Genomic DNA, 18,284 nt, shown 5'->3' on the forward strand with positions numbered 1-18,284 from the left:
GCGTCAGATTTTGCGAGAAAATCGCCAAGTTGGCAACGCTGGGCTGCACATGAGATAGGAAGCCATTCACAGATGGAGAATATATGAAAGAATCGTTCGTAAAAACATCAGAGCATCTACTCTCTGAATTAAAAAATAAACAGGAAATTATTCCGAAAATGAAAGAGTGCAGAATGAAAGAAAGAGCCAAGTACATGACCGTTAAACAGTATTGAGCAAACAACACTGATGTGTTAATTTTGGCTACATTTTGTTTTCATTTTACACAAATATGGGAACCACTCAGTAAGACTCAGAGAGTTAAGTGTTTAAATTATTTCAGTCGGCCTACACATGTAGGTGCACGTTAAATTTTGTGGTTCTAACAGGTAAAATTTAACATTCACCATTATTTGTAAAAAATATGCATACTTAAGCAAATTTTAGGGTTATTTTGCGTAAATTAAGCATTTTTTCCCATTTTATTGCATAAAATTAAAATTAAGTTAAAATCAAGGGCATTCATAAGATGCATTCAAAGACGTTGCAATGATATGTAGTACTCTACATTGGTCACTAGGTGCCACTGATCTTACTGCTATGTTCTGTGAGACACATAAGCACCAGACTTGATTGCTGGAACAGCAGGGTTTTATTGCAGGTGCAACAGGCACAATAATCCCTAATAAAAACACAGGCTACTATTGCGGCCGTAACCCACGCCAACATAAAACTCAACTGTGAACCGTCGGCTCTACTTCCTGTTCACCCCCCACCCAGCTCTCCTTTTGGAACACCCTAGGGTACACCCTAGACTGGTCGCCAACTATAGGGGTGTTATTTCATGTCTAGAGAGCTCTAATAATGTTAAAAACCACATCTTGATCAGGTTCTGTATGCTCTAACTACAAACATATCCTACTTTGTGGAAATTCATTCATCACCGAACCAATTAACAGCGATAACCGAGATTACTGTACTTGCACAAACCAAGGTTTCACTCTATTATCAGACTTAAATTGCTTTAAAAATTTTAATAATGATATTTTCATACTTTTGTCAAAATAACCTTGCCATTCTTACCATTACCTTTCTTCACTGATTGGCTCCACTGCCTCATGTAACTTATAAATGACCAAATATAGTTCCCAGGATTTATGTAATTATGACACTATGCTCGGTTATGAATACAAATATACCTCATATAGCTTCTATTTTTTGCTCTTTTTCACAATTTAACAGAAAATCCATTCAGGCTGACCACTAGATAGCAGCACCACTCAAGGGTGGTGTTTAAGACTTGGACACACATAATCTCAATCCACCCTCACGTGCTTTCCCAAGATACCTGATGATATTTGCATCAACACCAAATCCAATTTGCATGAAAAAGACAGTGCATGGTCAGGATGACGCTGTGTGGCTTTGTGTGCGTATGCTTCATCGGTGCTTGAGTGTGCGCGCATGTGGATGCGTGCGTGTGTGTTTGCCAGAGAAAGCATTAGCAGTCTACGCCTGAGAGAGCCAGCACTGGCCGGTCAGGGCCGCTTTGCATCAGCAAGCGCGCTGTCTGAGGTATTATTTTCACCTCTGGGTATTGGACTTTTTCCAACTTGAATAATGCATTCAAGGTGCCTCCACAAAATCACTGGCCTGCCAATTTGGGCTGGAGTGATTAATTAATTGACTTAAAGTCGCTTCCATAAGAGCCAAGCTAAATCAACTGCTTCTAGCCCAAATAAGCGTTTCTTTGATGCAATTGCTCAGCCTGCGTGTGCTTAGATAAACCTCATTTTCGTGCTGCTTTCATCATATTGCAGCGCTACATGCCGCTGTGACCTTGAGAGCGGGGAAGAGGACATACTGGCAACGCCGGCAGCAAGCGAAGCGGCGTCACGGCGCACACCTCCTAATCTCCAGAGGATGTCGCCCGATGAGGAGGACAGATAGTGAGCGGCGCAGATACCAATCGCTCCAAATTTGCGCCCTCGAAGTAAGCGGGAAGGATTTGTACCCGAGTTTGAACGTCTGCGGTGCAACCTCATTTTCTGCTCCGTTTGATGTTCAATAAATGTAAAGCAGTTTAGTTGGAGAAGTCGATACGGTACATGGGGCTCACAGGGGTGAAAGTGTTTGTACAAAGCGTGTCACTTGTGTCGTACACAGACACCAGCGCAAAAACATCTTAAGATGTGTCTATTTACAGATCTGATTGGCAGCGCCGCTCACCTCGCATTTTATCTGAGATCTGAGGACATCTTGAGATAGAATCCCACTGATGGAGTGTGTACGCGAAGAGACTAATCCGATCTCACACACACACACACAAATAGCTGTACACAGATATTTCTGACGCTTTTTGAGAGCTGCCATACCGACAGCACCCTCCAACCACAGCTTGACTGATATTTTTTTCGGGGGTTGGGTGGGCTACGTCGCCCCCTGTATTTTACGCTTATGCATAAGAATTACCTGAAGCGGCCCACCACAAAATGTCTCCATTTAGAGCGAACTTTTTAACCTTAGGGTTTTTAAAAAGCTCAAGTACAAGAGTGCAAAAACAACTGCAAGTGCTGTAGTATTGCATGCCATGCCAGTAGATGGCAGTGGAGTACAATTTGGGTCGTATCGTCTACGTTTATCGGAGACGGATGCCAAATCGTTACTTTTTAAACAGTGCCCGGGACTGACAAAAAGGAAAACATACACATTTTGTACAAAAACAAGGCCTTCTTTCTTTGTCCGGAATTTTAGGACATGCAATTTGAACAGAATAGTCATATAAACACTTCAGTAACATAAATCCAAAAAAAAGAAGATATTTTTATGCTGTGCCAAATGAATGAATTAATACTCCAATTAATCCAAGATGGAGTATTATCCAAGCTCACCAGAAGGTGATCAGACCTTTACAACAAAGCAATAATAACAATACATTTAATTTATAAGCACCTTTCTAAAAACAACATAGACATGTCAAAGTGAGTATGCAGTCTTGAACAGAACGGTTTTGAGTCGTGATATGAAAATGGGGAGTGAGTCGATATTTCGGATGTCAGAAGGTAATGAGTTCCAGAGTTTGGGAACAGAGCGGCTGAAAGCTCATGTACGGAGGGCTGAGGTTGTGTATGGCTTTGAACGTGTGGAGAAGGAGTTTGTCGTCTCTTCTCTGCTGGACCAAGAGCCAGTGAAGTTGCTGTAGGATGGTGGTGATGTGATGAAATGAAATGAACGAGTTCTGGTTAAAATCCGGGCAGCAGAGTTTTGGACCAGTTGAAGTTTATCGAGGGACTTCTGGGAGAGACCAAAAAGGAGTGAGTTTCGGTAGTTGATGCGTGAAGCTACCAGGCTATGGATATGGATGGAGGCAGCGTGGATAGCGAGGGAAGGCCGGAGACGATTAATATTGCGGAGGTCAAAGTAAGCAGATCGAGTGATGTTATTGATGTGGGATTTGTATGACAGTTCATTATCCAGGATGACAAGTTTCCTGGAGAAGGACAGGGCACATGTTCGTATACAAATAAAGTAGGACCACAAATGTTTTTCAGTTAATTAAAACATAAATACACGGGACTAAGAAATATTTGAAAAGAAAGTGTAAATATGTAACCTGTGACTCCAGACAGGTTGCCAAAGTTTGGTCTTAGTGTTACATATGTGAGTCCTCGCCTGCTCTCATCGCTTCTTTTTCTCCACCCATTCCTTTGATGTTATGTCTTGGACAGTATGTTTTCTCCAAACCCTTTAACCAAGATAAAAAAAAAATGCTCAGAGAGACCAGCTCTCGAGCAGACAGCTTACTCTGGAGCTGATTCCAATCTGAGGGGCCAGAGAACTGAAAGGCCTTTCTGTTGTCCCTTTACATCTCTGAGCTAGTCGGCACTGGCAAACCCAAATGAAACTGTCACAACCGTCCCCCTACATTGGTTTCATCTTACTTTCTCTTTGTGGATTAGCACCACTGTATATTATATATAAAAGGAAATGGTAATTTGGTGATTATTCCTGCATGCAGATACAGTAGCTCATGCACTACCAATCAGGGTCCAGGTAATGGGGAAGTGGGAAAGATCAGAGTGCATGCATTTCATCATGCAGGCCTCAACTGTGAATAAGCCATGCATGACAGAAAAATACAAGGCATGAAATTAACTGGTCCTGTGTGATCCGTCTCAATGGACATCGCTTGCACCCTTCTGTATATTTTGCAACATTTCCATTACAAATGAGGCAGCAGAAAAATGCAGATTAGATTTCATATTAGGGGTCAGCACTGCTGAGCTGTGGAAAGTCATATCAAATGTGATAACAGAATCTGTGACTACATTAGAGAAATATTTGAATAATGTCCGATGCATTTTAAATGAGATAACGCACACAACAAGGCTGAGAACACTGCTTTAGTAAACATGGAAATGGTTACATATATGACATTGGAGGGCGTCCTTTAAAGTTGATCCTCTGTGAATGTCAACATTATTTATTTATTTATTTATTTATTTAAAAACAAAATACACATATGCTTCTATGGGCTTTTTTTTCTCCATCTCATTCACAATAAATCTATAATAATTTCTGAGTATATGATAATACAGGTAAAATGTACAGCATACACGTACCGCTGTTAGAAAACCCACAATTTTTACATGTTTTTGTCTTTGTGCTTCACTGATAATGTTTTTCCATCAAACGTTGATATTTCGCACTTTGTTCTACAGTGAATGCACCATAGTTGCACGCAGTGACTGGCTACAACGTGACTTCCAGCTGTTCATGGCTCATTTCACATCATCATTCATTCGTGGTGAGTACCTATACATTTTATACTTTGAATGTGTTTAATAAGTGTGTGCGGCATATTTAGGGCTTAAACCTGGATTGTGTCACGAGTGAACAGTTGCAGTTGAAGAGAGAAGGGGAGGGTTCTGGAGGTGAATTTAATCTAATAATTACAACATTCACTTTTATTGCAAATGTTGATCGGAACTAGGAGGACAAAGTCCACGTCAAGCGAGCAGGTGAGTTTGGAGCGGGGGAAACGAGCTGTGTGTCAACAGTAGACATTTTTATGAGCGTATCAATTAATTCGCCACACTTGGTCTATCTCTCCCTGGTGGTGTAATTGTACAAGCTTTTACTCTTCATGGCAGAGGGCATGGATTCGATTCCTGGCCAGGGTTGCCTCACAAAGGGCATCTGGTGTAAAAAGTAAAAAAAACAATCGACAGGATTATGGGATGGAGTTCACTACCTGCTAGGAACCAGCAGAGAGAGCAACTAATTCAGGGCGGTCTAGTTTGCTACTGGTCGCCTGAACAATGGGGGCAGGGAACATGGCCCACTTAGGCTCAATGTCCGCTGCCTCCTTTAGAACATGGTTCCAGCTCTCCTGGAGATGGGCGACTACGTCCATCCATCCGTCTTCTATCCTGTTTATCCTCATTAGGGTTGCGGGGGTATGCTGTAGCCTATCCCAGCGAGAGGCGGGGTACACCCTGGACTGGTCCCCAGTCAATCACAGGGCACATATGGACAAACAACCATTCACACTCACATTCATACCTATGGACAATTTACAGTCGCCAATTTACCTAACATGCATGAGAAAACTCACCCATCCACGGGGAGAACATGCAAGCTCCACACAGAGATGCACAAATCGAGATTCAAACCCAGATCTTCCAGATTTCCTGACTGTGCGGCCAACATGCGGCCCGGAGCCTCCGTCATGTGTTCATTTTATTTTAATTTAATTTATTTATTCACTGGAACAGTGCATATTAGAAGACATTTCTGTCAATACGCCAGCATTCGCCATTGGGGTATATTTTTCATCTGTGGTCTATAGGCAGTTCTCAGTGTCAATAAGGCATTTCTTTAACTGGATCTTGATTTCTAATGGCTATGGGTGTGAGTTTCCACTCAGTGGCGGCTCGGATGGAGAAAGCCGTTTGTCCAAATGCCCTTTTTCTAAATGGAATCATGCGATCTCCCCTCTTAGCACTTCTAGTTCTGCTATGAACAGCTGTTTGGTTGTTGACAAACTGTTGAAGAGGAGGAGATGATAAATCTTTCATGATTTTATAAATAAAACAGAGATTTGATCATTTGACCATGTTTTCCCAGCTGAGTAGTTTATGGTTGTGCAATATTGGACAATGGTGAGAAATGTGTGGTTTCTTATCCGAAATTTTTATAGTGCGTTTGTGAAGTGACTGCGACCTAATGGGTAAACAGTAAGTGATATGTGAGAAGATCATAACACGCGTGTACATTTTTGTTGCCTGTGTGGACATTTGATGGCACATGTGTCTGAAGTTACTGAGGTTAAATTAGATTTGATGAGAGACCCTGTTTACATGTGATTTAAATGACAGTTTTGTGTCAATTATGACACCGATGTATTTGTATTCTGATACCCTGAAACAAAAACATCTGGCTTGGCACTGGGGGTGTTTTTGGACTTAACCATTAACCATGGAGTCAGTGAGCTTCCATCACTACCATGAGCGTAAGTTACAGTGTCATCAGCATACATTTGGACAATGCAAATGGAATGGAGGTCATTAATGTAAAGTGAAAACAGCAACGGTCCTAAATTTGATCCTTGAGGAAGACCAGTGGACAGCCGGAGGGCTACTGACTTAACGAACTGGGCACTGGCATATTAGGAGCGCTCAGTGAGGTACCGTAAGACTCAATCCATTTAAGAGCATTTGGTGAAAAATTTGACATACATTATTTTCATAGCAAGATTTTATGATTGACAGTGTCAAATGCTTTCATGAGATCCAGGAGCAGAGCACCGACAACCCCACCTCAGTCTAACATGGCTCTGGTGTTTTCAGTGAAATAACAAATAGCAGTCTGGGTGGAGTAATTGGCTCTAAAGCCAAACTGCGTGGGGTGTAAAGCAAAGGGTGTGGCATTTAAATTATTGTTTATTTGTTTTGCTACCAGTTTCTCTGCAATCATGGACACAGTGGGCAATATGCCGATGTGTCTATCGAATGAGGCCATAGAATGAGGATCTCCACCTTTAAAAATGGGAGTGACAACATGCTTCCACATGCTTGGGAAATGGACAGATAAATAACTTTGGAGATGTGCCGTGTGACTGATGTGCTAAGGTCCTTGAGCATCGCTGTGTCCATACCAAAAATATCTTTACATTTGGATGGTCTAAGTAAATTAATAGTGTGCAATACCTCTGATTCGGTGATATTTAGTAAATTGAAAAGTGGTTAATTTGCATCTTTGAAAGAGTGTTAGTTTCCACAGGTGCAAGCCACCTCGCTATTACAGCCACGGAATCAATAAAATTGTAGTTAAAATGACTCTGCTACAGCTGGAATATTATTTGATTGTTGATCATTTATTTTGATTTCTAGGGCATTTTGTTCCTTTGGGCTGTCACCTAACATATTCCTCATCTGGTTCCATTTTGCCATTACCGTTTGATTTTACAATCATTGGAAGAAAAAAATCTGCCTTTGCCTTTCTGAATGATCGTAAAACTTTATTTCTCAACATGGTGAAATGTACCCTGTCATGAGTTGATTGAGTTTTATTTGCTATTCGCAGGGCTCTTTCTTTCATAAGTTTTATGATATCTGGGTTTACCCAGGGAACAGTGTTTTTGTGTGGTTTGTGTTAGATTTTTTTGTGTAAATTCTCTTAAGTTTTGAAATCTTTTTCATAATTATCCAGAGGTAAAATGTCATCCCTTGGATGACAGCTCCAGGTTAGGTGACTGCAATTCTGATGACCATCAAACCAATCAAACCCTCAAACTGCTGCCCACGGGGTCCTGGTACTAAGTGTACATGTGGACACCCTTGTGCTTGAACATGACGTTCAATATGGACAATCTGTGACAAGCACAGAAGTCCAATAACAACGCACTGCTCGGATTCTGACCAGGGGGGCCATTCCTTTCAATCACTCTTCTCCAGACCTCACTGTCGTTGCCAACGTGAGGGATGAAGTCCTCCAGCAGAACAAGGGAATGCCCGGAGAGAGTACTGGGGAGTGCTCTGAACATCTGTTAGACGCATAAGCATAGACAACCATCAGGACCAGTCCCCCCACACAAAGGTGGAGGGAGAGGGACACTACTTTCTCATCCTCCGGGTTAAACGTACAGGCAAGTACAAGTACCGGTGCCGGTTGCCTCTCACAGGAGGACTGGTTCCAGAGCTCTTACCGTGTGTTGACGTGAGTTGGACTATGTCCAGCAAGAACTTCTTAGCCTTGGGCACCAGCTGAGGCATTTCCCCACTAGAGAGGCAGCCGAGGATTGGACCACCACACTGCACCGAATTGCTATGGCCCCTCCTGGAGTTATATCATATTTTATCAAACCTATTACTCGAATATTTCATTGATCACCATTATCTTAAAATTTGCATAATAACTTCTCATAACTTCCATTCGCTAAAGGTGCATTTGCACTTTGCAAATTCTGGTGCATTTGTCTGCTCGTGTGGTTCGTTTGGTCCAATGTGAACGCACGGATAAACCTCAAGACTTTGAATATAAGACAACTCGTCTTTTTCAGACTGTTTGCTTGATAAAAAAATGTCCTATCTGGTCAAAACGGTACTTTATTTAGGTGTTCAAAGATGAGGATAATCTTCCAGAGCCTAGCTTTCATGAGAGCAGCGCACAACTACTTTACATTTCCATGCGATGTACTGTATACTCGCCCTTGTAACGTTCAGAGAAATCATGTCAATGGAAGTGCTTGTGGGAGAAAGAAGCCACCTGACATTGACTCAATTGACCTAGCTACCCTGTTGGCTTGAAGTGTTTTTGGCTGAGTGAACAGTGTTTCAAGGTTATGGCAGGAGACACAGTGGAATGTAATGGCAGCCTGTAATGAGTATTTTCCTTTGGGATGGACGGTGACTTTGTGGATGGCAGGTGATTTTTTTGGCCTCGGGCGGGAGAGGAAGGATTATAGACCCTTCTGCCATAGCTGAGGAATGGATTTTGATTGATACATAGGTTTGTCTTGTCAAAGTCTACTATGCATCTTTCAGTCATGTGTCAAATCCTAATCCCTTTTGGTTTGTTTTACTCATGCGAGAGGTCCATCTATTTCTGTTAGTCATGTTTTTATTCCAGCCTAGTGGTTAGCATGTTGACCACACAGTCAGGAGATCGGGAAGATCTGGGTTCGAATCTCCGTTGGGCATCTCTGTGTGCCCAGTTTGCATGTTCTCCCTGTGCGTGGGTTTTCTCAAAAACATTTAGTGTTAAGTTAATTGGCGACTCTAAATTGTAGGTATGAATGTGAGAGTGAATGGTTGTTTATATGTGCCCTGCGATTGGCTGGCGACCAGTCCAGGGTGTACCCCGCCTCTCGCCCGAAGTCAGCTGGGATAGGCTCCAGCATACCCGCAAGATAAGCGGCATAGAAAATGAATGGATGGATGTTTTTTATTCCAGTATCTTTTTGTTGCTATCCTTTCCAGTAAAAGCAACGTCCTGCATAACAAATGTCTCGACTGAGCTGATTCCCAGAGCTGCAATTTCATGTACAGTTAAAGACATTACGGAAAAACAAAGTTTAAGCTCTGAACACTGAAGGTTGAATCGGAGTCACGGTTTAGCCGTTAGCCTAGTCCTCAGGCTAGCACTAGAGGCTGGCAGGCTCGAGAAGGCATTTGTCCCAGCCTCGTATACACAGTCCACACTGCTTGCCTGTTGTGATTCCAGTAACGACTTGTGTTAGTACTTCCGTAGCCAAACAAACTTTTGCATGTCACAGCAAACAACTATGGTGCGCTCAAGGACCGCTCCAGTGCGTAATCTCAACGCTTGCTAAAAAAGCATTGTCAGTGACACATACAGACACAAACATGTCAAAATGGTGGGCTTTCTAACAGTGGTACATGTGTGCTGTACATTTTAGAATAAAATAAAATTATTATTTTGATCAAAAATCTGTGAATTTGCTGTGCCATGAATGGGCGGGGTTCCACTGTCACACACACTGTCTGAGGTACAAGACACACACTCTTCTATGAGCGTGACACATAGAGTGACAATAAACAGTGCAGACTAAAGGTAATCAACCCCGTCATTCTGGCCTTAATAAGTAATAAAACACTTCATCAGGCTCTGTTGAAGCAGTAAGTGACATTGCAATGTTCATTGCTGTAATTAATGTCACACTGAAAGGTGTTTGGGAAAGATAGTGTAGAAGGAAAAAGAGGAAATGAGCAGCGACAATGCTTGATAAGATTTCATTTGAGGTTCGACCAAGTGGCGTGTCTGAGAGATAACTAAGGTCTTTTGGGGAGACTGAGAAGAAGAGGAGGAAATCACAGCACTCATCCGTCATTAGTTAAGTAGGAGAAAAGGAAGAACTAATGCGCAACATCATACTCAAATATTAGGTGTTAGCTGGAGGAGAGTGCAGACCTCCGCCGAAGATGCAGTTGCTCTGATGAAAGCTGAAACAGTATGCGATGAATTACCTTGAAACATTTCAAAATCAGTGTTGTTTTGCCTGTTTTATTGCATGACAATTGTATAATATTCTCCACATTACTTATTGTTCAGTGTCACACGTGAGTCGGGGCCAATCCCAGCTGACTTTGGGCGAGAGGCCGGGCACACCCTGGACTGGTCATCAGTCAATCATTGGGCACATGTACCGTATACAAACAGCTATTCACAGTCACATTCACACCTATGGACAATTTAGAGTCGACAATTAACCTAACATTAATGTTTTAGGCTGTAGTACGCAGTGAAAACCCCAAACCCAGAACATGTGAACACCACACCAAGCGGTCCAAGCTAAAATTCACTATGCCTTGTCATGACTATTCCAGTGTATTCCTCTTTTGCTTTTACTGTGACTCCAGTCTCCAGTCACACTAAACAAGATTGATAAGATAAATAGAAACAAAAATAAAACATGCTTCATACAATAAAATCAATATCTCAGGCTGGGTCAGTTTTAAGATAGATTTTAAAAATGGACAGTGGACATGCTTGTTGAGTGTGCAGAGGTAGGCTGTTCCATAAATTCAGAGCCCGAATGGAGAAGGCTCTGTCCCATCTGAACTTCTTGTTCTGCTTGAACGGGGATTGATTGATTGGAAAAAACTGCCACTCAAACAGCAAATAGAGAGAATTCCTCAATTTATATGTACCCTCCAGAAATATTTAACAGTGAGGTTAGATACTTTATTTTTTGCTGTAGACTGAAAACATTTGGGTTTGACATCAAAACATGAATATGAGACCAGAGAGCAACATTTCAGCTTTATTTCCAGATGTTTACAACTGGATTGGATGCACTTAGAAGATAAGATGTTTTGTTTGAAACCATCAATTTTAGCAAAACTATTGGAACATGTGACAGGTGTGTTATATTGCACAGGTGTGTTTTCTTATGTCACACTTAGCAGTGAATATCTACGCTAAATTTAAGATTGGATAGGATAATTTTTGCCTGTGTAGTCTGCATTTAGAGGTGAAAACAGCATGAAAACCAGAGAAAACCGATAAATTACCGATAAATTGCTTGTTGGACTTGCTGGCTTGTTATGTTAATTTATCCTCTCAGATATGTTCTACGTCAGGGGTGTCAAACTCGTTTTCACCGAGGGCCACATCGCAGTTATGGTTATCCTCAGAGGGCCACTTTTTATAATTCTATTTTAGAATTTTGTTAATTATTACATAAATTTTTCATTAATAACTAATAAAAAACGTTATTTTAAATTGGACTTGACAACAAAAAAATATAATGTTTTCTGTCAATATTGACAATTAATAAATTTAGCAAGGAAGATTGTCTTTTTGATTGAAAAAAAAATATTTTTTAAAGTTGTTTTTGTTTTGTTTTTACTGTATTATATTATTTTTATTATTGAATGGAACGGTAAATGTTTATTAAATTATTGTAAAAATATGTTTTAAATATTACATTTTTTATATTATTGTAAAAATATTTTTTATATATTAAAATTGTTACTGATTAAATATATTTATATAATAATATATATTTATATAATAATAATTTAACAATAATATAAAAATAAAATAATGAAAAACAAAGCTTAAAAAAAAGTAAAGACAAAATTAACATTAATTACAAAATTACAATATTTTTTTCAAATAATATTAAAATAAGTGTCCTTTTGACATGCATTATTTCAAGACATCCGCGGGCCACATAAAATGATATGCGGGCCAAATCCGGCCACCGGGCCTTGAGTTTGACACCTGTGTTCTATGTTAACATACCTATTCAGTCTTGTTCTACAGTACATGCTATTGTGTTGTTGAATAACTCACCTTTCAAGATTAAATGTCTGTTCCAATACAATAAAGAACAAGGCAAACGGACTAGTTTGTACAAAAACCAAGGCAAAATTTTCACCAAAAAACAAATCATACAAAAGCTGCAGTGTACAAAAACCGAGGTTTGCCTGTATTACATACATTTGTAAACAATATAACAATGTATACAATATATTTGAGCAGAACAACAAAAATACGTAGATATTTTGACAACATACTGAAAAATATTTTTTTCATCATGCTAGTATCGATACAATATTATTACCAGTATAACCATCGATCCACCCACCCACCTGTACACTTATACGTATTACATTGTGTAGGTGTACCTAAAGTTTTTTTTTCTTCATTATGTTTTGCTCTCATTTCATTTTCGAAACATGTTTACCACAGACACCCTTGGAAAGGAGGAAGAGGCTGAGTGGTTTCATTAATTACTCCCCTCCAGGTGGAAGATGGATTTTGCGGATGGTGCATGATCACGGATCAGGTTTTCTCGTATTCGACCCTGAGTTCTAATGATGACTTGGAGTGAACACTGTGTCACACAAATGAGACTTTCCAGCAACCTGACTGAACACAAGGCTGAATTTGTTGTCATGATCCATCCATCCATCCATCTTCTATGCTGCTTATCCTCTTGAGGGTCTCAGGTATGCTGGAGCCAATCCGAGCTGACTTCGGGCGAGAGGCGGGGTACACCCTGGACTGGTCACCAGCCAATCGCAGGGCACATATAGACAAACAACCATTCACTCTCACATTCATACCTATGGACAATTTACAGTCGGCAATTAACCTAACATGCATGTTTTTTGGAATGTGGGAGAAAACCGGAGGACCCGGAGAAAACCCACGCACGCACGGGGAGAACATGCAAACTCCACACAGAGATGTCCAATGGAGATCTTCCCGATCTCCTGACTGTGTGGCCAACATGCTAACCACTAGGCCACCGTGCGGCCCGTTATTATGATCATTGCAGTTAATTCAATTCTCATACAGCAAGCATGAGACAGTCACTATAATGCTGACATTGACATAATTATATATCCATCCATCCATTTTTTATGCCTCTTATCTTCATTAGGGTCACGGGGGGTGTGCTGGAGCCTATCCAGGCTGACTTCGGGCGAGAGGTGACGTACACCCTGGAGTGGTTGCCAGCCAATCGCAGATAATTAAATATGATGAAGACAAATCTTGTTGTTCCATGTCCGAATCCACATTTCTTATTTTGCGCTGACAATACAAGAAAAAGAAATGAGTGTGGAAACTCACTGAGGCTTGTTGGGTGCCCCCAAAGCTCTGATGTATTTAAAGTACAGCACACTGTAGTTGGTAATTCTTACAATAAGAGCACAACTTGTGTCCGTCAGAAAAATGAAATTTCCTTTCATGCGTTGTACTAGTACCGTCTGTATTCCTGTTTGCATTAAATCAAAATTTCCCTGCAGTCTCTCGCAGCTCAGCACTGCAGAAACTAAAGGCCAACTGATCAATGCCATCTTAATTCTAGAGAGAGGATTATGATAGAGGCATTAGCGTTCATTGATTAGAGCTGCAAGAGGCTGCGCAATATGAATGGAAAGTCGATAGGAACCTGACAAAGTCTGTAGACCCCCTTGTGAGGCACAGAGGGAATTGAAATGTCAAGAACACGCTTCATTTCAGCTGAAATGCTATCTCTGATAGTGTAGTGGTACACTTGGCTTAATTCCATGCATCCATTGTGTGACTATGAATTTCATGAATGTTTGTTTATATGTGTCGTATGATTGACTGTGACCAATGCTCCACCTCTCACCCAAAGTCAGCTGAGATAGGCCCAGCTCATCCATGATGGATGGTCGATACTAAGACAGAGGTGACTTTGAACAGGGGGTAATGTTTTATATGTACTGTACGCACCATCCATCCATCCATTTCCTATATCGCTTCTCCTCTTTAGGGTCGCGGGGGCATGCTGGAGCCTATCCCAGATGAGTCCAGGGCGGGGTACACCGTGGACTGGTCACCAGCCAATCGCAGGGCACATATAGACAAACAACCATTCACACTCACATTCATACCTATGGACAATTTAGAGTCGCCAATTAACCTAACATGCATGTTTTTGGAATGTGGGAGGAAATTGGAGTACCCGGAGAAAACCCACGCATGCACGGGGAGAACATGCAAACTCCACACAGAGATGCCCAAGGGAGAATCGAACCCAGGTCTTCCTGATCTCCAGGCTGTTACTGTGTTGGCCAATTTTCTCTTGAAAATAGGCCGTTTTTTTCCTGCATAAAACATGCTGTATCAGCCTAAGTCGATAATAATGTATAATAAATATGTAATAATACAAGTCAAATGTACAGCATACACTGTTAATGGCTTACTTTTCCTGAATATATACCTCCTCGCCATTCAGCTTTAGGGGTAGTTGGTTGTCCTTCCCGTCAACCTCAATTTTGAACGGCAAACTTTTGCAGTAATATGTTTTGCGACCACAATGGACTCATCCAGTTTGAAATAAAGCTACACTGTCAATTTGTCATACTATGTTTCAACAAACGATAGCAATAATTACAGCAAATCTGCATACATAATCTATAATTATTATCTTTTCAGCACGATAGCACACATCTCTTCCATGTAATGTAGTCTGTCTAATAAGCGATAACAGACAGTAAGGCAACAATCAGCAATCAGCAGTCATTACGCAGACAAAGAAGAGAGAAAAATGGAGCCAAGCATCTTTATCGCTGGGCAGCAGATTTCTCATCCACACCCTCTGCTGCCAGTCATCCAAAGTATAATTAAGTCCGCAGAGTTGCCCTCAATGTTCCGTCACAGAATCCACACCAGCAGAGATTATTTGCAATCATTCTTTGTCGTAGTAATCTGTGTCCAGTGTAGGTGTAAAGGATGCATCCTCAGGGCAAAAGTATGATGTAACTCTACGATCAGGGAAAGGAAAGGAATCAAAACCGAGTGTCAAAAGTCAGTGTAGAGTCTCACGCATCCAAATCACGGTAATCCGCAAAGGTTGACTCAAGGCAACTGGAGTCTTTTGTTGAAGACGTTTCACCTTCCTTAGTCATGTTTCTAGTGGGTACAGTATGTCCCCTGTGAGTGGTCACAATAGGTTTGCTGTTGTCCGTCCTGCATAACAAGGTCGTTTGCCTGCCTGGTGGCAGAACAGCTCATTAGTGGCATGGAATGAGACAATCTTTGCGGGAGAGATGTTGTAAGCAGTCGTGATGGCGCAACTGGCTTGTTTACCACCTCTTTCAAACGAGATACTGTTAGCCTCAGCCTTTTGTTTTACACCCCAAAGTGGCTTGCAGGAGTAATTCTGCTACTTATTTTGTGTTAGTCTAGACAAGTCGGACAAGATGAAAGACCTTGTGCGCATGTGTTCTTTCTTCTATCGTTTTGCGGTGTCACATGGTTTTGTCTGTTTACAGCGTCACATATACAGTAGGTGTGCCTTTTTTATTACTTCGTTTTCACCCAGTAATTTGTTCCCGTGTGGGTGTGACTATTTACTTATCCGACACTGTGTGGATGAGATTTTTTTCAACCTGCCAAAAAATGTGGACAGGGCCTAATAGGTACTCACAACTCATGAATGTTAATTCAGACGCTAATGAACTAATGAACATTTGAAGAAAAGTAATGTATGGAGCCACAACATTCCTGATTGGCTAAGGGAGAACCCGCCCATTGTGTTCTGCGTTCTGATTGGCTGTGGTGCAGCACTGCCTGTTTCCTGTTGTATGATCGCTAGCTGCTAGCACAGCTACATCCTAACGGCGCCAGGCCAAGCCACGATCAGAGGAGTGAGTCACTTAATTTCTTGTGTCCAATCTTATAAGTTGATCGTTAAAACTCTACCAAAATTTGAACTTTGGGAGTGTTTAAACAAGAGAATGTTCATGCCGGTTAGAGAAAAGTGTATAACGTGTATGGTGAGGGGTTTTACAGCCTTAAAACATCAGGCAACATCATAATTGTGCAAAAATATAGTTCGCCACTTCACGGATTTCACTTGTTGCGGGCTATTTTGGGAACCTATCTAAGTGATAAACGAAGGAACACTGTCCACATATATACATATACTGTGTGTATACATATACAGTACATATACCTGTGCATATATTTATTCTTCACAGCATCATGTGTCTCAGCACATTATTTTGACAAAACAATGGAATTGTCTTAACTAAGCAAAACAGAAATAGTCTTCTGAGCACTTGACTTTTCTTTCTTACAGAGCAATGGCCAAAATCATAATGTATCTGTACTGCTGAGTTTGTATTGCGTGTGTGTCCCAACTTTATTGCAAGCGCACCATGGTGGGGGCTTCATGATGTCACTGACGTACACTTGTGGCTTATGGCCCAAAGCTAGCAGCCTCTACATATAATACCAAACTCCCCCTGTTTAACATATCACAACGTGCTGACGGAACATAAACACACAAAAGGGATGGCCACACACCAAAACATGATGCTAAAGGATGTGTTCATTAAAACACATGCGGAACAGCAACATCTAATAATATATAGTATATATAATTTTTTAGACCAAAAATTTGCGAATTTGCAGAGCTATGAATGCTGAATCGCGAATGTGCGGGGAGCCACCGTACTTGTAATTTGAAAACGGGTAGTCTTTGAGCATAAAGTCTAATTTTAGATGCATTTTTTCCGGCATAACTGTCACGTTTCTCTCAGTTTGGCGGGTTGCACTTTTTCCGGGGAGGAAGTGGCAGCCGCATCAAGCCTGGTGGCCGCGCAGCTGCGGAACATCACCATTAGTGGCTGTTAAAAGGCCAGCGTCGTCAGACGTGCGGCGATGGTTCATTTTTGTTAATGTCGTCATCGCCTCTGTTACCCTTGTACCTCGTCTCCGTATCAGTGCTGTCACCTAGACTACTTACCTGAACTACCTTAGTGTACGCTGTTTCACAGAGCCCTTTTTCTCTGTCGCTTTTTGTTTTGCACCATTAAAGAACCTTTATTTTTGCAAGCCGCAGCCTCGTCTCTGCATATTGGGGGTCACGCACTCGACAGCCTTAACTCGTGCCTGACAGTTTGTGACAATAACCTTAATACTCCTTCACAGCACCCAGGCAGAGCTGAAATTTGGACTGTGTTGTGGCAGGATTTGCCATTGTTTCAGAGTGCTGCTAGAAACTAGTCCACTTCAAACATAAGACAAAGCTTCCTTTTTTCCATAAGATTAAATTCTCCTGGGAATGCGTTGCACTCACACAGTCAGGTTCACTCATTCACTTGATTCCCACAGAAGGCTAATGTACAAGAAGCTGACAGAGCCGAGTGGGTTGGTGGGCTGGAGGGATATATGTATAAAAAAGGGAAAGAAGAAAGAGGAATAGAGCTTAGGGCATCAGTAGGTGTGTTACATCATGGAATTGTAAAAAGATTGGGTCAGGAGGGAGTTTATATCCCCCAGGATTGCATTTAAAAGCTGTCTTTACACTTCATAAAAACATCCATGAAGAGTTACATTTCATTGCAATCCCCTGCTGTTGTCCTCAGGTCAAAGCAAGGATCCGTGCACAACTCTTCTCATGCCGCAAGCTGGTAGAACCAACTGGTAAGTACACCAAACATGCTTCATATAGTCTTGCTATGTTTGCCGTGACGTTTACTGGTAAGTACACTGGATCCCCACACATTCGCCATCCAGCATTCACATCCATGCAAAAAAAAAAAGAAGTTCTCCGAAAATAGACAGATTTTTCCACATAAAACATATGTCTTTCACTATGAGTTAATTTATAAATACAGGCAGAATGTACATCATTATGTGCCTTTGCTAGAAAACGGGGACGTAAAATAAATATTAATATTTGTCCATTGAACTGGATTATACATGGATTTTCTGTATTCAAATAGTTTTTAACATTTTCTTAAGTAAAAATGTCTGAATTTGCTGATTCCTGATCAAATCCAGGG

At 41.2% G+C, this 18,284-nt stretch overlaps 1 long non-coding RNA gene across 1 annotated transcript; it reads left to right on the forward strand.

The window, feature by feature from the left end:
* Positions 1-1,803: 1,803 nt before the first annotated feature.
* LOC129172555 (uncharacterized) lies at positions 1,804-17,922 on the forward strand. The gene is made up of 3 exons (XR_008567033.1): positions 1,804-1,972; positions 4,701-4,786; positions 17,865-17,922. It is a non-coding gene; the product is annotated as an uncharacterized LOC129172555 (long non-coding RNA).
* The last annotated feature ends 362 nt before the right edge of the window (positions 17,923-18,284 follow it).

Source organism: Dunckerocampus dactyliophorus, chromosome 19 (assembly GCF_027744805.1).
Source record: "Dunckerocampus dactyliophorus isolate RoL2022-P2 chromosome 19, RoL_Ddac_1.1, whole genome shotgun sequence".
Taxonomy (NCBI): Eukaryota; Metazoa; Chordata; class Actinopteri; order Syngnathiformes; family Syngnathidae; genus Dunckerocampus; species Dunckerocampus dactyliophorus.